This window comes from Dipodomys merriami, unplaced genomic scaffold (assembly GCF_024711535.1).
Source record: "Dipodomys merriami isolate MVZ:Mamm:240054 unplaced genomic scaffold, mDipMer1.0.p SCAF_29, whole genome shotgun sequence".
NCBI lineage: Eukaryota > Metazoa > Chordata > Mammalia > Rodentia > Heteromyidae > Dipodomys > Dipodomys merriami.
The window spans coordinates 14,471,079-14,492,725 of record NW_027204381.1 but is presented as its reverse complement, the minus strand read 5'-3'; the positions used below and the strand labels follow the sequence as shown (position 1 = coordinate 14,492,725).

At 42.2% G+C, this 21,647-nt stretch overlaps 1 long non-coding RNA gene across 2 annotated transcripts; it reads left to right on the top strand.

Annotated features, from left to right (window-relative positions):
- The first annotated feature begins 153 nt into the window (after window positions 1-153).
- LOC138838913 (uncharacterized) lies at window positions 154-21,435 on the top strand. Of its 2 annotated transcripts, XR_011375789.1 has the most exons (6): window positions 154-222; window positions 466-579; window positions 1,849-2,061; window positions 2,701-4,764; window positions 7,508-7,675; window positions 11,402-21,435. It is a non-coding gene; the product is annotated as an uncharacterized lncRNA (long non-coding RNA). The 2 variants fall into 2 exon arrangements; XR_011375790.1 differs by lacking the exons at window positions 154-222; window positions 466-579 and adding an exon at window positions 929-1,377.
- The last annotated feature ends 212 nt before the right edge of the window (window positions 21,436-21,647 follow it).

Here is a 21,647-nt window from a genome sequence, read left to right as displayed (position 1 = left end):
GACGGAAGACACCAGTAGTGGGCGGGAAGGCGCATGCACAGACCGACGCTTTAAAAAAAATGCTTTCAGCGTCTCAGTGCTGGACGTGAGAACTACATTTCCCACAATGCACGCCGCCATCCTAGAGGAAGTGGGCTTGTTTCTGGTTTTTGACCCGTGCCAGACCCTAGGTCTCAGGAGTGTGCTGGGAGAGTGCGCGCTTTTCTCTTCTTGCTTCCGGAGGTAAGCTGGATGATTTCTTGGAAGCTCTGCTTGTGAATCCTTAGTTCTAATAAGGTGATTGAAGTTATGAGAGTACGATGGTTTTGTTTTTATTTCCGTTTTTTTAAATATGCATTCTGATGAATGTAAGTTATGTCTGTGTTGCCTTGAATTGTCGAATATGGTATCTCTTTTCTCGCTTTAAAAAAGTGTGCTCAACCACCAAATTGATCGCTGGATTTTCTACTGCTTTTATGTATCCAGGGGAATAAAATAGCATAAAAATCGTTCCGTGGATATGCAGCATAATTGTTGTGTTGGAGGTTCCACCGAGATAGGCTCCGGCAGCTTGGGGGACTCCAACGGACGCTTCTCGGGGTAAGTACAGGCGCTTTAATTGTTAGTGAGATCGCTTAGGTTTTTGTTTCACTTTTGTACATTTCTGTATTTCTGTTTCTGTTTCCGTTTTTGGTTTGGGACTTGGCAAGGTGGCCGCTGGTGTGGGGCTTGAGCCCTCACTGGCTGTGGCTGACAGACGTGTCGGCTGACAGACGTGTCGGAGCCTCAGGCCCTACCCCTGGGGGACGCCCTGGTGGGTGAAAAGGGGGTCCCAGCTCTCCCGCACGCTCCTCTGAAAGACAGGTGGGTCCCGGGGTGCTCGCATGCTCCTCTGGCTGGGGGTCCGACTGTGCTCGCACGTTCCTCTAGACATTGAGGGGGTCCGATCACTCTCGCACGCTCCTTGGGTAAGGTCTTCTTCTGATTCCTTCCAATTGTTGCCAGTCAGTTCAGCCAGCAAGTTTGTTCTGTCTTTTGTTAAGTGTTCATCGTATGCTGTCCATGGTTGTTGTGTTTGTTTTTGTCCCGATTGTTTGATTGTTTGCGGCCATGGGACAAGGGCCCTCTACTTCCCTGACTCTGATCCTTGACCACTGGTCGGAGGTGAAAAATCGGGCCCAAAACCTTTCTCTTACTGTGAGGTGTGGTAAATGGCAAACTTTTTGTTCCTCAGAGTGGCCAACTTTCAATGTCGGCTGGCCCCCTGAGGGGTCCTTCCACATGTCTCTGATCAGACAAGTTCGAGATGTTATTTTCCGCCCTGGCCAGCATGGTCATCCTGACCAGGAGGTCTACATCCTAACTTGGCAGGACTTGTGTGAATCTCCTCCACTATGGGTAAAGTCATTCCTCCCCTCCCCCTCCCCCGTCACTATATGGTTCTGCTACTATGCTTCTGGTGAAGCCTTCTGCTCCCTCATCCCCCTCACCTCGTGTCCTACAGGAATCCCAGGACCCATTTTTGCTTGAATCTCCTCCATCACCCTATCCCCAGAGTAGGGTTCAGTCTCCACCAGTATCCCCACCCCTGATCCTTCCCCTTCTTCTGTTTCCTCTTCTTCCACCATTTCCCCTCCCGGGGAGTCCGGCCCTGCCCAAGGGACCCGAAGCCGGAAGACAGTCGTTTCTCTCACAGGATCCTCCGTGGACGTGGCTGTCACCCTCCCCCTATGCCCTTATGGCTCTATGATAGATGATGAGAATGGGGGGAAATGCCAGCCCTCCAATACTGGCCCTTCTCCTCCTCAGATTTATATAATTGGAAAAATAACAACCCTCCTTTCTCTGAAGAACCTACTCGTTTGACAGGTTTGGTGGAGTCTCTTATGTACTCATACCAGCCCACTTGGGATGATTGCCAGCAGCTTTTAATACTCTTAACAATGGAAGAAAGAGAGACAATTCTGCTTGAAGCCAGAAAGAATGTACTGGGGCCAAATGGAAGGCCGACCCAGCTTCCAAACCTGATTGAGGATGTTTTCCCCCTAACCAGACCGGACTGGAACCCAAATACCCTGCAAGGTAGGGAGCATTTGTCCTCCTCTCGTGGGGCTCTCCTGGCGGGTCTCCACGCAGTCTCTAGAAGGCCCACCAATTTGGCTAAGGTAAGAGAGGTCATTCAAGGGCCCACTGAGTCACCCTCTATGTTCCTGGAAAGGATCATGGAGGCTTATAGGAGATATACTCCTTTTAATCCTCAGTCTGAGGAACAGAGGGCATCAGTCGCCATGGCTTTTATAGGACAGTCCGCACTAGACATTAGAGGAAAGCTGCAGCATCTAGTCAGTTGCCATGGCTTTTATAGGACAGTCCACACTAGACATTAGAGGAAAGCTGCAGCGTCTAGTCAGTCGCCATGGCTTTTATAGGACAGTCCGCACTAGACATTAGACGAAAGCTGCAGCGTCTAGATGGGCTTCAGGACCTGACCCTAAGAGACCTAGTGAGAGAGGCAGATAAAGTTTTCTATAAGAGAGAGACTGAGGAAGAAAAGGAACAAAGAAAGGAAAGGGAGAGAGAAGAGAGAGAGAGAGAAGGATAAGAGAAGGGACAAAGCAGTAACAAAGATTTTGGCCACAGTAGTGGAAAAGCTAGGATTTAGAGATCAGGGAGACAGGAAGGGAAACCTGGGCCCGTGCTGACTGTCCTCTCTGACCTCAGACCAATGTGCCTACTGCAAGGAAAAAGGACATTGGGCCAGAGACTGCCCTAGAAGAAAAAGATTGCCCCAGGCTCGTCAATCTACCTTGCTAGCCCTGGAAGAAGAAGACTAGAGAAGACAGGGCTCGGACCCCCTCCCAGAGCTCAGGGTAACCTTTGATGTGGAGGGGACCCCAAGTGACTTTGAAGTAGACACAGGGGCAGTATACTCAGCCCTTCAAGCTCCGCTCGGCCCACTCTCAAATAAAAGGTCTCTAGTCCAGGGAGCAAATGGCAGCCGATACCGGGCCTGGACTACCAAAAGAACTATGGATTTGGGTAGAGGAAAAGTGCAACATTCCTTTTTGGTCATCCCAGAGTGCCCAGCCCCTTTGATGGGAAGAGACTTGTTGACAAAACTTAGGGCATGGATCACTTTTAACCCTGGGGGGCCAAAAGTGGAATTCCTCAACCCTTCTGTAAGACAGCCCATGGTTGCGGCCCTAACCATGTCAGTTGAGGACGAATATCAACTGTTTCCTGATCAAGCCCAGACCCCCCGCAAATTGACCAAAAATCGCTACAGGAGTTCCCTGGAGCATGGGCAGAAATAGCTGGACTAGGATTAGCCACTAGTCAGCCCCCGGTGGTGGTTACCATGAAACCCTCTGCCACCCCTATATAAGTAAAACAATATTATATGAGCAAGGAGGCAAGAGAGGGCATCAGGCCTCATATCCAAAAAATTTTGAGATTGGGGGTGCTGGTTGAATGCCAGTCAATGTGGAATACTCTGCTACCAGTGAAGAAGCCAGGGACCCAGGATTATCGACCTGTGCAAGACGTGAGGGAAGTTAACAGCCGGGTACAAGATATCCACCCCACAGTCCCTAACCCCTATAACTTGCTCAGTACTCTCAGCCCTGAAGACAATGGTATTCTGTATTAGATTTAAAAGATGCCTTTTTCTGCCTACCCCTGCACAAGGACAGTCAGTCGTTGTTTGTTTTTGAGTGGATAGACCCTGAGACGGGTTCTTCTGGACAGCTAACTTGGACTAGACTTCCGCAGGGATTTAAGAACTCACCCACTATTTTTGATGAAGCCCTACACTAGGATCTGAAGGCTTTCAGACTACAACATCCCGAGGTAACTCTGCTATAGTATGTGGATGATCTACTCCTCAGGGCCTCTACCCGGGAAGACTGTGAGTATGGGACCGGGAATTACTGTCCGAACTAGCCAGACTGGGGTACAGAGCCTTGGCCAAGAAGGCCCGGATATGTGTAAAAGAAGTAATCTTCTTGGGCTATATGTTGAGAGAGGGAAAGAGATGGCTGACTGAAGCTCGGAAAAAGACTGTTGTGCAGATCCCTCCCCCAGCTAATCGGAAGCAACTAAGGGAATTCCTGGGCTGGCTTTTGTAGACTATGGATCCCAGGCTTTGCGTCCCTCGCGGCCCCTCTGTATCCCCTCTTAAAAGGAGATGCCAGCTTTCACTGGGGCCATGAGCAACAACAGGCCTTTGATGCCATCAAGCAGGCCCTATTCGCTCCAGCACTAGCACTCCCAAATATAGAGAAGCCCTTTACTCTCTATATTGAAGAAAAAGGGGGAGTGGCCAGAGGAGTGTTAACTCAGACTTCGGGGCCCTGGAAGAGACCGGTGGCCTATCTGTCAAAAAGACTGGACTCAGTAGCTGCTGGATGGCCCAGGTGCTTAAAAGCTATTGCAGCAGCGGCTCTCCTAACCAAGGATGCTGACAAACTGACTCTGGGCCAGAAACTCACCATTGTTGCTCCCCACGCCCTGGAAAGCGTAGTGAGGCAACCCCCTGACAGGTGGCTATCAAATGCAAGGATTACTCACTACCAAAGTCTTGGATAAGCAAAGAGTTGTTTTCGGACTTCCTTCTACCCTAAACCCAGCCAACCCTACTCCCCGAGGAAGCCGCAGGCCCGGTGTTACACACTTGCCAAGAAGTCCTGGCGGAAGAAGCGGGAGTAAGGCAGGACTTGAAAGACCAGCCCTTGAAAAATCCAGAAGTGGTGTGGTATACAGATGGCAGTAGCTTCCTCCAAGAAGGTAAGAGGCGAGCGGGAGCGGCGGTGGTCAGTAAAGATGAAGTAGTCTGGTCTTCCGAACTCCCTGAAGGGACATCGGCCCAGAAAGCAGAATTGATAGCACTCACCCAAGCGCTAGAGCTAGCCAAGGGAAGAAAAGCCACCATATATACTGACAGCCGCTATGCCTTTGCGACTGCTCATGTACATGGAGCAATCTACCAGAGGAGGGGGCTGCTGACCTTTAGTGGAAGAGAGATTAAAAACAAAAACGAGATTTTACAGCTCCTCTCTGCCCTACACCATTTTGTTGTTCCCTTTCCCTTCCCCAAATCAGATAAACCTACCTATAAGACACAGGGTACTAAAATCAAAAACAGTGACAATAGGAGATAAACCAAAGGGGTTACAAAATGAAGGAAAAAAGAAATAACTTCACACAGTACAGTAAAAAAACAATATCAATTCTTGTTTCCATATCTTGGAGTTCATTTCAATTAGCATCATTTTATATAGTCATATGTACATAGCTATTAAGCTATTGTGATCCTCTGCTAGAACTATCCTAAACATATTCTAATTATTATAATTGAGGGAAACCATGGAGCTTATGTTTCTTTGGGTCTGGCTTACTTCACTTAATATGATTTTTTTTGAGTCTTTCTGTTTCCTTACAAGTGGTGCAATGTCATTCCTTCTGATGGAAGCATTTAATTCCACTGTGTAGATATACCACATTTTCTAGGTCCATTCATCTAGTGAGGGGCATCTGGGTTGGTTCCATATCTTAGCTATGATGAATAATATCAGTTGTGCTGATAACTTTAATATGGACTTGTTGGTGGTCATTTGGGTAATTGCCAATTGGAGTGTGATTGCTGGATCATAAGGGAGCTCTATGTTTAGTCTTTTGAGGAACCTTCGTACTGCTTTCTAGAGGGGTTAAACCAGTTTATATTCCCACCAACAGTGGCCTTTTGGCCACATCTTCACCAGTAAGTACTATTGTTTGTTTTTCTTGATAATGGCCATTCTAACTGTGGTGAGGCGGAATCTCAATGTGGTTTTAATATGCATTTCTTTTATGGACAGAAATGTTGAACATTTCTTCATGTGTCTATTGGCTATTCTTATTTCCTTTCCAGAGAAGTCTCTTTTAATTCTTTAGTCCACTTATTAATGCGGTGATTGTTTCTTTGAGGATTTGTTACTGGGGGTTTAATTTTTTGAACTCTAAGTATAGTTTAGATATGAGCCCTTGTCTCTTGTATAGTTAGTGAAGATCTTCTCCCAATCTGTGGGCTTTCTATTTATCTTGCTGGCTATGTCCTTTGCCATGCAGAAGCTCTACAGTTTAATGCAATCTCATTTATCCAGCCCTTTTTATTTTTATTTTTTGATTGTGTTTCTGGATCTGTATTTAGGAAGTTTCAACCTGTGCCAAGGAGCCATAGTATATCCTTGTCCCTTCCTGTAATATTTTTCTTGCCTCAAGGTCTTTGATCTGTTTGGAATTGATTCTGGTACAGGGTGATATATAAGAATCAAACATGTAGAGTCATTTTCTACATGTTTATAGCCAATTTTGCCAGCACCATTTTTTGAATAGAGTGTCTTTCTTCCATCTGATAATTTTGGCTCTCTTATCAAAGATTGTGGGCCATAGCTCTTTGGGATCATTTCTGGGTCCTTGGTTATTCCATTGGGTCTCAGGCCAGTTCATGTGTCAGTACAAAGCTGTTTTTATAACCACAGCCTTATAATAGAGTTTGAAGTTTGGCATTGATATTCTTCCAGTGCTGTTTTTCCTGCTAAGGATTGGTTTTGCTATTTGGGATCTTCTCCTATTCCATATGAATGTTTAGATTGCTTTTCTATTTCATTAAAGAGTGTTGTTGGGATATTGATGGTTATTGTATTGAATTTGTAGATAGATTTGGGCAATATTGCCATTTTCATGATGTTAATCCTTCCAATCCAGGAGCATGGGAGGTTTTTCCACTTCCTTAAGTCTGCTTTAACTTAAAGTTTTCATTATAGAGGTCCTTTGCCTCTTTGGTTAAGTTAATTCCTAACTGTTTTTTGAGGCTATTACAAAAGTAGTTGCTTTCCTGATTTCAATCTCACTCATTGTTGGCATACAGAAAAGATACTGATTTTTGTGGGTTAATTTTATACGCTGCTACTTTGCCAAAGTTTCTGATCAGCTTAAGTAACTTTGGAGAGGAGTCTATGGAGTTCTTTAAATACAGGATCATGTCATCTGAAAAAGGAGAGTTTTATCTCTTCTTTCTCTGGATCCCCTTTATGTTTGGCCATTTTCTTTTTGCTCTGGCAAGGAATTCCAATGCTATGTTGAAGAGGAGTGGAGAGAGTGGACATCCTTGTCTTGTTCCTGATTTTAGAGGAAATGGTTTTAACTTTTCATGGTAGATTTGTCATATGTGGCCTTTATTATATTGAGGAGTGTTGCATGGATTCTAGTTTCACTAGAGCTTTCCTCATAAAGGGGGTTGGAGCTTCTCAAATACTTTTACCAGTCAGAATGGATTTTTTTCTTCCCACTTAATCTGTAAGTTTTGAATTAATGAATGAGTACACTCTTATCCTCTAACTATGACTAATTAAGCTATGCTATTTAGGTAATACTGTGAAGGCATGGATTTAATCATTTTCATTTATTCCCTTTGCTATGGATACTGTTAATTACTATTTAAGTTGCAATAACTATGCCTAATGACTATATTTTTGTATTACATCCCAAGGCAGTTAACATAGACCAGAGTGGTCTCTGAGGACCGCTGTCTTCTGGCCATGTAGATCCCTGGCAGCATGGATTTTTCCCTTTGGGGGTCTGACCAGATTCTTCATTGTGCCCTGATTCTTCAAATGGAATGATGTTTGAAGACCACTTTGGAGCTGGACCTAACAAGGTAACGTGATCTTGAGTTTGAATTGACACATCCCGCTTACGTTTTCACTTATAAAATACACTGTTTTGATCTTGACTTTATATTTTCTTCTTCCAAAATATGAGGGTTTCAAATCTAGAAGACCTCAGGCTCATCCTCCTTCTGTGTGCACTATTGGCATCATTAAAGTGACTATCCAGCTTCAGCTGGGCAACTTCTCAGCTCAGGCAACTTGTCAGCTCTGTACCTGATGCTTCTTAGCAGTCTCACTGTTCTTAATTACTTGACTTAGTTAAATATGGGATGTAGTCAATGGTGGAACACCCACTTAGCATGCCATTAAACCTAAGTTTAACTACCATCAGTATAAAAAAAAAAAGTGATTTTCCAGAGAGAAGTTCTGTAAAAGTCTAAGGAGGAGCCGGGCGCTGGTGGTACACGCCTGTAATCCTAGCTACTCAGGAGGCTGAGATCTGAGGATCGCGGTTCAAAGCCAGCCAGGGCAGGAGAGACTGTGAGACTCCTATCTCCAATAAACCACCAGAAAACCGGAAGTGGCACTGTAGCTCAAGTGGTAGAGCGCTCGCCTTGAGCTGAAGAGCTGAGGGACAGCGCCCAGGCCCAGAGTTCAAGCCCCACGACCAAAAACAAAACAAAACAAAAAGTCTAAGGAGGACCTATGACCTAACACGAGGTATCTCTCCTTTCCCTGTGTATTTCCCTTGTTGTTCAGTGGAAAGAACCTCAATGTGTGCTAACCATGGAATACAGAAAATGGAATAGAATACCACTTCCACATTAGTATTATATGAGATGGTCATCTGTCTTACTATGTCTGAAGTGGACATGTGGCTCAAGTGATAGAGCCAATTGAAAAAACAAGGTGAAAAAAGTCAATTGAAAGTATGAGGCTCTAATGTCCAATACCAGAACCTGCACCAAAAAATGTTGCCTGTAACCATTATCATCTAAGTCAGTTTAGCAGGATATAAATCCTTGTTTCATATTTTTCTTTGGACTGATAGACTTATGTGCTACAGTTTATACTTTTCTCTATCACCTGTCAGATTCCATCCATTAAAGACCTTGTCTCTACATTTAAAAATAACTACCTTTCCTCTGGTTTTTGTGAAACATTTTTTCTAAAAATAAAAAGTGAATGTATTTAAATAATTTCATTGACAAGCCTAATGTAAAGAAGAAACTAGTATCTGCTTGTTATAAATGGAAAAATAGGAAGAAAAATAATGTAGCAGTATCTATATGCACAATACTAAACTCTTATCTTGATTCAGCCAAAATTGCTTGTCAGAATCTCAGTTGATTTATGGAACAATTTATAGTCAAGAATATTACACAGGGCTAGAGATATAGCTCAGTGTTAGATGTCTTCCCTAATTCATTATAAACCTTGGGTTCCTCACTGAAAAAAGAAAAAGAAAAAATAGAAGAAGGAAGAGAGGAAAGTAAAGGTAAACAGATTTAGGTGTTGAGTAGCAATTAAAATAGTTGAATATGAATAATTTTGAACCAGTGCCTGCATTTTGTCATCAGTATCTGATATTCTATTTTCCATTTCATTTATTCTATTAACTGTGGCTTCCATTGTGGTTCGCATGGAGGAAATTGAATTTTGCATGGAGGAGATTGAGCCATTTATAATTTCTATGTCATTCCTTAGATTACTAATCTTACCTTTTAGTGAGGTGTGTACTGCATCTATTTTTGTGTTTATTTCTTGTTTGAAGGCCTGGATCTCTTTTGGTAGCTTATTCCTTTGTTCTTTAAATTTCGGATCTATTTCTCATTTTAATTCTTGAGTCATTGCCTCTATCATCTTGGGATGTAGTGCTTATCTTCCATTTCTTTTTTGCTTCCACTGGCGTCCTCCCCTGTGTGGTTGCTGCCCTTTGGGTCTGGTTTACTATCTTGGCTGTTGATGAATTTTGTAATTTTATAGTTTTTTGCTGTGATTTTCGCATGTGGATTCAGGAATTGTTGGAGACCAATTCCAGGTGGCTACCTTTGCTTGGTTCTGGATTTGTTCCTGAATCAATTGATGTAGCTTGCTCTTGGCTGGTTGAGAGTATTTTACCTGGCCCGAGTTTCTGTTGTGGGAGGGGTTGTTTTCCTGCTGCTGGTCTGACCCATGTAGGGCTTACTCCTGTTAGTTTGTGGTAGGAGGGTAGACACACTCTGCCCTCTGCTGGGGTGTGCACTCAGATCCTGTACAGTCAGGTGCAGACAGTTAAGATAGCTAGGCTTCCTGCTTGGGACACAGGTAGGGTTCCTTCAACTGCCTACTAGATATCCTAAGCAGTCCCCATCTTTAGTCAAGGAACAGCCACCTAGACTCCTTGTGTTCCCTCCCAGGGGCACACTCTTGGTCAAGCTTGGCCAGCTGGCTGTGCCCACAGGTTGCTGGTGCACTTGCACAGCTCCCAGTTTCCTTAGGACCTGTGGTCCAAGTGGTGTTGGGGGTCGTCAAGTTCTGTGGGGGGTTACCATAAATGCTGGTCTCCCGTGACTGGGGGGGGGGTTAGGTGAGGGTGTCACTTATCCTGGTACTGGTTGGGAGCTGTCCAGCAGTGCTGTGGCAGATTGCTGGTCTTGTGCGCTGTAGGTTGCTGTTCAACACCATGTTCCACATTCTTTGAAATGATGTAGGCTATACTGGGTGGTAGCACAGTCTGAGTCTGTGTTTTACAGCCTTTACCACTGTTTATGCTCTCCCGTTTGGTGTCGTGGATCTGGGGTTCCTCACCACTGCTGCCCTGCTTTGGGCTGGACTGCTCCTGCGGGCCAGTGCAGAGAGGCACAGGGTCATGCTGCGAGTTTGGGGTCCTTGGCTACCACTGCGCCAACTCGGACACCACTACTTTCCTGGGCTGGGTTGCTTACATAGGCCTGTGTAGGGAGGCACCACATGGCACTGTGAGTCTGGGGTTGTTCACTGACACCACCAAAGTCACTGCTGCCTTGAACTGGGTTGAGTTGCTTCCGTGGGCTTGTGGGGGGTGGGGGAGAGGGCGCCAGGGGCCTAGGGTCATTTGCTGCGGCTGTTGCCACCCGGCCATGACTGTTGCAGCCACCCCAGGCTGGGCTGGGCTCCTTATGCAGACTTGTGCAGCGAGGCTCTGTGTTCCACAGCATGTCTGGGGTTGGCCCGGACTAGCCCCGGCTGCATATGAGGGCCGGTGTAGGAAGGTGCTGCACCACACTACATATCTGGGGTCTTTCTCTGCCACTTCTGCAGTCACCACAGCCCTGAACTGGGTTGGGTTGTTTTCACAGGCCAGGGTAGCGAGGTGCAGGGCTGGGGAGTCTAGGGTCGTTCACTGCTGCTGCTGCCTCCCCCCACAGCTGCCGCTGCCACCCCAGGATGGTGCAGGGAAGTGCTGTGCTCACAGATAGTCTGAGGTTGCCCCTAGCTGGGCCAGCCACTTACAAGGGCGGGTGCCTAAAGACACTGTGCTGTGAGCCTGGGGTTGTTTGCTGCTCCCACTGCTGTTATCACTGTCCCAAGCTGGGCTGGACTGCTCTCGTAGGCCCATGTAGAGAGGCAGTGTGCTGCACATCTGGGATGGTTCACTGCCGCCGGGGCAGCTGCCTCGGCAGCCAGCTTCTGCTCAGGACTTGGCTGGAGCTGTTTATGCCACTGGGCAGAGGCACTGTGCTGTGTGTGTGTGTGGGGGGGGGGGGTCTTTCTGTGTGTTCCCTTCTAAGTTTTCTGTTTGTATTCTCTAGGTTGGCACTGGCTTTTGGGAGTCTTCCTGGAGCCTTGGGATGCTTGCAGCTCTGTGGTCCCTGGTGGGTCCTGAGCTGGGCCGCTCGAGTGGCTTGGTGTGGAGCCCTGCCTGCAGCAAGGTTTGGGGGAAGGGTCTTCCCAGTTTACCATCTTTGTGTAGGTTCTGGAGTTTTTTCTTTTTCTTTTTTTCACTTCCTGTATCTCTCTGAGGAATTGCCTTTTTGTTGTTGTCGGTCTTTTGAAGAAACAGAGCGTTGAAACCCAAACTCTCTATTTGGTTGGAGAGAGCTGCAGTGTTTCCCTACTATTCTGTGGCCATCTTGGCCCCTCCCTCTAAATGGAGATATTTTTCAAGAAGGGGTATGGCTAAGTTATCTTCCAGATGTCAAACTGAAAATCTTTCTTCTCTACCTTCCACGTAGCTAGGACTACAGGCATGTGTCCCTGTGCCTGCCTTGCTTAAGAGTGACTTTTAAGACAGACAATTACAAATATATGTCATATTCAGAGGGATCTAGTTTGAATATTTTCTCAGTCTCTTTATTTGTTGACTTGTTTCTAATGACTAGTTAGGAATTAATCTTAATATTGCTCAAAAAAGCACATGAAATTTTAATAGTAGTTGGGAAAGTTTTGTTGATGTTCTTTCTCATTTAAATAGGTTCTCCAAATTTAGATTTCCCTTTTTTTGCCTGCATGTGATGTGACTGCAAAAGAGTGGTAGACTTACAGAAGTATTTATTTAACTTCATAGAAATCCAAAAGTATTTCTCCTGATTAAAGATCTTGTCCTGTATAAATTCCAGAATACAGAAAGTGGAGGTTCAGCCAAACAATTATGGAAAAGGCAACAGAACAAACGTAAAAACCAGGTGAAAGTTGAAGTGCCAGTGGCTTATACCTGTAATCCTAGCAACTAAAAAACTGAGATATGAGGACCATGATTTATTCAATCTAGTCAGAAAAGTCACTGAGATTTTTATTTCCAATTAGTAAAATGCCAGAAGCAGAACTGTGGCTCAAATGGTAGAGTATCAATCTTGAGTGAAAAATTACAGGTACAATGCTCAAGCTATCAGTTCAATACCCAGGACAGGGACACACACACACACACACACACACACACACACACACACACACACACACACACACACACACACACACACACGCCGCACGCAAAACAACAACAAAACCACACACACACACACATACACACACACACACACACACACACGCCGCACGCAAAACAACAACAAAACCAAAAGCAGCCACAAAGGCAGTTTATGGAAAAGATACAAAATTTCTTTTTCAATGATAAAATTATTTTTATGTTTATATCTCCCTAGTTTAACTCCCACTTGGCTACATATAACAGCAGAAGATATTCTAGGTAGTGAAAGTCTTATTTTTAATTTCTAAACATTGTATGATGAGTACAAGGAAGATGATGGAAAGTTAACAGGGTCCAACAGAGCTCGTTCTGAAGAAGCAGAGTTTTAGGGTCCCACTAAACTATCTGTACCGAGAGACTCACACCAGGTAAGCTATAATTATACAGAGATTTATTGTAAAGGCTGTAAATGACAAACCTACAGCCAGTCTTACACTCAATGATCGAAAGTTAAAACCATTTCCTCTAAGATCAGGAATTAGACAAGGATGTCCATTCTCGCCACTCCTCTTCAATATAGTATTGGAATTTCTGGATAGAGCAATAAGGCAAGACACACACATTCAGGAAATCCAAAGAGAGAAGAAGGAGTAAAACTCTCTCCCTTTGCAGATGACATGATCCTATATTTAAAGAACCTGATAGATTCCTCTACCAAGTTACTTGAGCTGATCCAAAACTTTGAAAAAGTAGCAGGGTATAAATTAACACACCAAAATCAATAGCTTTTCTGTATGCCAACAATGAGAAGAGTGAGGGTGAAAGCAACTCCTATTGTAATAGCCTCAAAAGAAATAAAATACTTAGAAATTAACCAAATATGTGAAGGACCTGTATGATGAAAACTTTACAAATATGGAAAGGGAAATAAAAGCATATTTAAGAAAGTGGAAAAATCTCCCATGCTTCTGGATTGGAAGAATTAATATCGTGAAAATGGCAATACTGCCCAAAGCTATCTACAAATTCAATACAATACCCATCAAAATTGCAACAACATTCTTCAATGATATAGAAGAAACAATCTAAAAATTCATATGGCATAATAAAAGATCCCAAATAGCCAAAACATTCCTTAGCAGGAAGAACAGTGCTGGAGGAATATCAATACCAAACTTCAAACTTTATTATAAAGCCATAGCTATAAAAACAGCTTGGTACTGGCACATGAACAGGCCTGAGGACCAATGGAATAGAATCAAAGACCCAGAACTGAACCCACAGACAGACTTACAGACACCTAATCTTTGATAAGGGAGCCAAACACATTAGATGGAAAAAAGACAGCCTCTTCAACAAATGGTGCTGGCAGAATTGGCTATACCCATGTAGAAAACCGAAGTTAGATCCTACTATATGACCCTGCACCATTATCAATTCCAAATGGATCAAAGACCTCAATGAAAGACCAAATACCCTGAAAATATTACAGGAAGGGATAGGAAAACACTAAGGCTCCTTGGAACAGGTAAAAACTTTTTTACTTCCTAAGTAAAGATCAAGAAACACAACACATCAAAGAAAGGCTGGAATAATGGGATTGCATTAAACTGAGTTTCTGCATGGTAAAGGAGATAGATAGCAAGATAAATAGAAAGCCCACAGTTTGGGAGAAGATCTTTATTAGCTGTACATCAGACAAGAGCCTCATATCTAAAATATACTTAGAGCTCAAAAAAATTAACCCCCTCAAAAAATATCCTCAAAGAAACAACAACCCCATCAATAAGTGGGCTAAAGACTTAAATAGATACTTTCCAAAGAAGAAATAAGAATAGCCAATAGATACATAAAGAAGCATTCAACTCCTCTGACCATAAAAGAAATGTAAATTAAAACAACATCCAAGTTAGAATGGCCATTATCAAGAAAAATAATAACAACAGATGATGACATGGATGTGGTCATAATTTATGAGAACTTAATTAATGAGAATTTAAACTTGTTGAACCACTCTGGAAAGCAGTATCGATGTTCTTCAAAAGGCTAAACATAGAGCTGCCCTAGAACCTAGCATCCCACTCCTTGGCATTTACTCAATGACCACAAACCAGCCCACACTAATGCCACTAGCACAACCATGTTCATTGCAGAATTATTTACCATAGTTAAGATATGGGATCAACACAGATGAACTTCAGTGGATGAAAAGATCAAGAAAATGTGGTATATATACACAATGGAATCCTATGCTTCCATCAGAAAGAATTATAAAGCCCATTTGTAAAAATATGGATGGACTTGGAAAAAAATATATATTAAGTGAAGTAATCCAGACCCAAAGAAACATAGGCTGCATGGTTTCCACCATTTGTAATAACTAGAATATGTCTATAAATCTACAAGTTAATCCAATGGATAGTAATAGGTGATTACACTTGGACATGATTAACTAAACAGTACTTTAAGTATAGTGCAGTGAGAACAAAGGAGGATATTCTTAGGAAAGGACCACAATGGCTCAAGAGTTATATGCATATGACCATATAAAAGGATGCTTATCAAAATGAGCTCTAAGAAATGGAAGCAAGAGGTTTTTTTATTTACTGTTTTCAGTCAGGTATTTCTTTTATTCTTTTATTTCCTTTGGTTAATTCCCTGTTGTCATCTTTTTTATTTCTGAACCGTTTGTGTTGAATATGTTTATCTTATTTGGGGAAGGGAAGGGCATCACAGCAACAGTGAGACAGAGGGTGAACCAATTCAAAAGTGATACTCTCTAGACACTATGTTGGAAATAACCTTACAACTTATGGGAAAGGAGGTAGGGGGAGGTGGGAAGTGGGAGAAAATGAGGGCTGGGTGACAGTGTTCAAAAAGAAATATACTCACTACCTTATTTATGTAACTGTAACCTATCTGTACATCACATTTACAATAATATTTAAATTTAATTTAAAAACAAAATTGTATAAGGGACTTAGAATTTACCATGTCCATGTAAGCATAAGTGTGTAGATTGGGATCACAACTTTTGTCATTTGAATGTGCCCTTTCTCATATTTCCCACTTATTTTTTCACATGTGTACAGTGAATATTCTTTAATTTTTGAACTATTAACAGTTCAACAAAATTAATATTAGGAAGCTGGAACATGAGGTAATGTTAAAATTCATAACTCAGTGAACTACAGGATTTCAGTGCAGAGTGTGAATCACCTAGAAAAGTCAGGAATATATCCCACATTTGGAAAATAAGCTCATCATCCTATTGGGAGGGAAGGGTTATTGAGTATGTGTTTAAGTGAGGAGTACTGCATCATATTAGGAAGAAGTATGGTTGTACTCATGGCTTTATATGAACTTTACTTGGAATTAAAGTAGGTGCAGACAGAACTCAAGGTGACAAACAGGTGATGTGGTAAGCTGTCTACTGTCTCCACATAACTAGGACTCTATTTCTTAGAATGTGTTTTCTGGAGTGGTTTAGCTTGTATAAGTCATGCACAAGATTTGTAATGTAATTGTGATTAACTATGTCAAGTATAATCTGCAGATTTCCAGTTCCAGGCACTAGGAAGCTTGCGGGCATTGCCCTTGGTCTCCTTGTTGACTCACAATCCCACCACCTCCCACATTGCCTCCTTGTTCACATTCTCTTGTTTTGTGTCAAGAATATCTGAAGAATGAAGCAAGTAACATTGTTTTTGCTGATGCCATGGAAGATAGTGTGTATAGACAAGATTTGTTTGCCTTTTTAGGTTCTGATGTAGAGAATCTTTTAATTGGTGATTTGGTCATTCCTATACTTTTTTAGCTCAATAATTTTTCTTACCTTAATTTTTTCTCTTTTATTGAGTTGTAAGAGCTCTATATATGTTCTACAAAAATATCATTTCACAACTTATGTGCTTCATAGCCTTTATCCTGGCTAATGGTGTATCTTTTTATTTCCTTAAAGATTTACAAATTACTATCCAGAAAAGTTGAAAGCAGTGCTAAAAAATAAACTTCAACAAACTGGAATATAAAAATATGCATATATTAGAGAGAGCTCATGAGCTTTAAGTTCCACAAATTCTATGCAATGCTGTTCACATGAACAGCAGACCTACTTTTGCTTAAGTAGATATAGTAATTCAATCATCATGAAAAGATGTTTATATAATGAAAAGAAGTTTAAAAGGATTAATATGGAGAACTCACCCTACCAGGATCTACCAGAAAGAACAGTGAAATAGATGGTATTGGTGAAAATCAGATATATAGGCTAATGTAGATATTGCATCAGTATAGAAAAAGTAGGTAGTAGAGAAATAGTCTTACATATATATGTTCAATAATTTTCAGTTAAGGTAAGAAACACTTCAATGAAAAAAGAAAAATTATTTAAAGAAATCAAGTGACCATATTTATCAAGTGAAAATGAACAGCGGGTTTGACTTTTAAGTACTTTCAACATACATTCATTTAGACAGCAATTTGGGACTGTAAAGCAGTACTTTTTAGGTAAGTACATTAAATTTTTTTACTTAATTCCAATTTACAAGTTATTGTAACATTTCAGATCCAAATCAAGGAAATAGAAATAAGGTAAAGGATGGAAAATGTATGGTGCACATAGAGCCAGAAAGATGGTATTGCTATAACATTATTTGATAAAATACATTTTAACCAAAAAAGCAGTCCAAAGTTAAGGACTACTTATAATAATAAAAAGTCAATACATTAGAAGAATATAGTACTTATAGCTTACACAATTGCAGGGAGAAATAGATTTCAACCATAATAGTTGGGAATTTAGTACTTTGCCTTCAGTAAAAGATAGGACAACTGGGCTGGGAAGGTGGCTCAGTGGTACAGCGCTTGCCTTGCAATGCATGAGGCCCTGGGTTCGATTCCTCAGCACCACATAAGCAAAAAGAAAAAAGCTGGAAGTGGCGCTGTAGCTCAAGTGGTAGAGCGCTAGCCTTGAGCTGAAGAGCTGAGGGACAGCACCCAGGCCCAGAGTTCAGGCCCCACGACCAGACCCAAAAAAAAAAAAAAAGATAGGACAACTGAGCAGATTAACAGCAACACTATAAAGCAAGTAACTCTGGCACATCTCCACCCAACAAGAGAACACACATCCATTTCATTTGAGCAAAGAGCCTGCTTCAGTGTAAGCAGACCATTCAAGACACAAAAGCATGAGTGGGAATTAGATGAATGCAACATTTATATGGACTTTCTCCTCGGACATTGTTAAACTTCCGCTTCACTGATATTTTGGGTTGCAAGAATTGGAGAATGGCCTTTGCCCCTGGGGCATGTAATGAATGAAAGGAAAAGTAACCCAAGCAGAAAGAAACCAAAAGACCACGCAGACAAAAGTCATGTAGAGGAAAAGATTTATTGCCAACAGAGCAGACAAGGCTAAGTTGTCTTGCGGGAAAGGAGAAAATGGTGCCTTCCAGCTCCTTGGAGGACCCTTTTACACAGCTGGGGGCTGGATGTGTTACCTGAGGCTGAAGGTGGAAGGTGCCTTACCTGCGGAGCTTAGGCCTGTGAATGGGCATTGCTGACTTACAGTGAAAATGCCTGAATGTTCTTGAAATGCCAAACTAAACTGCACTGATGTCAATACATCTTTATCTCAATGATTTTTTTCTTTTTATTGCTCTTACATTTTGTCCTGTTGGGATCCAACACACTGTGGTTAATTTATTTTGATACCATCTTGTGTCAGAAACTTGGCTCATTCCAAGTAAGGTATTTGTAGTGAAAGATGAAGTATAGACTGAGAAGGGAAGAAAAGACTAAAGTCTCAAACCCATGGAGCCAAAAACAACTGTGGGTGAAACTGCCAATGTAGGAAAGAGACATGAAACTGTACAACGCTGCCCAGATGGTCTTGTAACATGCATGGCTGTGAAGGGGCCGTGCCAGGTTGAGGGTTTATGTACAGGCTGCAGGTGCCCGGGGAACACTGTGTCTGACATAGCACAGAAGTAAGTGGCAGAGTCTGTACTCTGCGCATGCAGCGTTCCTGGGTGACTATCATTGTTGTGAACGTCCCATTGTGCTTTGTTCCTGAAGCAATGTAAAACAGGCTGGTGAGATTTCCTCTTGGATGTTGCTGAAACCATTGCACACCGATTACTGTGTTAGAAAAGTTGCACTGCAGCGTGGAGTTCTCTCCCTCCTGGAGAAGCAAGGTTGGAGGACTCTGCTCCACCTGAATTCCTCTCACACTGAATAAAAGAGAGACATAATCAGCTGCGTGACTGTCATTACCACAACTGCAAAGTTCTGAAATTGCTGCCATATGAGGACACATCTTCCTGCCTCTCCTCCACATGCTACAGTTGAGAAACCCTCTGTGTACCCTGGATATGTGCACAAAAGTCCCAGCAGAGTGCCCAATAGCTCTTTCATGCTGCCTGTCTGGTTATGTGAGATAGGTATATGTAATTCAACTGGACCAGGGAAGTCAGGACTTGACTCTGGCACTGCAACTAATCAGCCAAGTTGCTTCACAGCTTCTGTGCAGAAAGCCCCTCCCCCACACCTAGCTGAGAATCTTCATGGAGTGGAGGGGGAGAGCAAGAGTGTGATTCAGATGTTTTCTTAGGACATTGAAAGGGTTATTAGGAAGAAATAATCTATTGAAAATGTACATATTTCTGACACCTCAGTTTATGATTCTGAATAAACAAATGTTTAGTCAGAAATTCCTTTAGCTGCAGAGAAGGAAGGTTGGTTCACTTTAATCTACAGAAAAGCCATTTCCTTTATAGCCAACAGTGTCCTCTTGTGACCAAAAATATAAACAGGATAGGCACCATTTTTTTAGGGGGGTCCGGTCGTGGGGCCTGAACTCTGGGCCTGGGTGCTGTCCCTCAGCTCTTCAGCTCAAGGCTAGCACTCTACCACTTGAGCCACAGCGCCACTTCCGGCTTTTTTCTTTTTGCTTATGTGGTGCTGAGGAATCGAACCCAGGGCCTCGAGCATGCAAGGCAAGTGCTCTACCACTGAACCACCTTCCCAGCCCCAGGATAGGCACCATTTGAGTGAACTTTATTTTTCACGCTCTTCCAGGGTTGAATATAATAATTCATAGACAAAAGAGAAATATTTATGTTTTGTGAAGACAAAAATTATCAGACAATTTTTAAAAGAAGGAAACACTATTAAAAATTGAAAATTGACATAAAATTATGCCTGGCTTGGCTTCAAATCATGATCTTCAGAACTTGGTCTTCTGAGTAGCTAATATGACAGGTATGAACCACCATTGCCTAGCTATATTTATGGTACTTTTAAAATGTAGGTCTATGATCCAAATTAATGCATTAGGCTTCAAATCATTCTTGTTGCATAGGTAATTCAGGACATACAAATTATTATCAACTCTAATGAATACATGATGGCATATATTCATGTGTCCTTTTTGGGAGGTTTGAACTCATGACCTAAATAAGCACTCTGTCACTTGAACCACACTTCCAGCTCTTTTGAGCTTAGGTTATTTTTCATATAGAGTGTATATATTTGCTATGGACAGTCTCACATTATGATCTCAGCAATGCCTATAGCATAAGACATGACAACATTTCCGCTCTGCTTGTTTTTTGAGATGAGGTCTCACTAATTCTACCTATGCTACCTCCATTCATGATACTCCTAATCTCTACCTCCCATGTCATTGCACCAGATTCTCAAGCACATTTATGTTCACCATATGTCTCCTTTTCTTTGGACAGAACCAAGGGTGATAAGGAAGCAATGACTTTTTTCCAGTTTGTGTTGCTGCTTTGCCAGTCATAGGATTTAGTAAAATTCACTATGAGAAATGTTGTTCATGAATGATTTCAAAATATGCCTCCTGATCTAAAAATATTTCATGTGTGTGCCATGTCTAAGGACCACAGAAAAGAGAAAACATTCATGTATATATTTGATATGCCCCATTTGTTAGGAAATGGAAAGACTTGGAAAAATTATATTAAGTGAAATAAGCCAGGCCCAAAGAAACATAGGTCCCATGGTTTTCCTTATACATAACTAGTATATGTCTGAGACAAGCAGAAAAGGTCAGATAAGTTGATGTTAGGTGAAATGAACCCCAAGATAAGTATTCAAATGTTTTTTCTTCCATGCGATTGTTTCTAACATATTTATGATTTCTTTGTTGCTTTGTATGTCCCTCTCCCCACCCCCGTATAACCCTTGCTTCCATTGTATTTGATGTTGGTATAATTTGTGGAGGGGAAGGAAAAAAATAAATCATTTAAATAGGGATACAGGTGGATCCATTGCTACAATGAGATGTATGAGTCGTTATGTCGAAAAATGAATTTTACAACTTTGGCGGGGGCGGGGGGCAGGGAGGTCAGCGAAGGGTTGGGAAGGGGAAACAAAGGAGGAAGCAAGAATGCTTGATGCCCCTCAGTAGAAGAATGGATCAAGAAAATGTGGTATATATACAAAATGGAATTCTATGCCTCCACCAGAAAGAATGACATTGCCCCATTTGTTAGGAAATGGAAAGGCTTGGAAAAAATTCTATGAAGTGAAGTAAGCCAGGCCCAAAGAAACATAGGTCCCATGGTTTCCCTTTTTTGCAATATCTAGTATATGTCTGAGTCAAGCAGAAAAGGTCAGATAAGTTGATGTTAAGGAAATGAACCCTAAGATATGTATTCAAATTTTTTTTCTTTCATGCGATTGTTTCTAACACATTTATAAGATTATTTCTTTGTTGCTTTGTAAGTCCTTCCCCCATGGTATAACCCCTGCTTTCACTGTATTTTATGTCAGTATAATTTGTGGAGGGGAAGGAGAAAACCAAATCGTTTAGACAGGGTTACAGGTGGACCCATTGCAACAATGAGATGTACAAGTTGTTATGTCGAAAACGAACTTTACAACTTTGGTGGTGGGGGGAAGAGGGTTGGGAGGGTGGGGGAGGATGGGAAGGGATGGGAAGGGGAAACAAAGGAGGAGGCTACAATGCTTGATAAGAAATGTACTCATTATCTTGCCTATGTAATTGTAACCCCTCTGTACAGTATTTTCACAATAAAAAAAAGAAATGTTCTCATTATCTTGCCCATGTAATTGTAACCCTTCTATACGGTATTTTCACAATA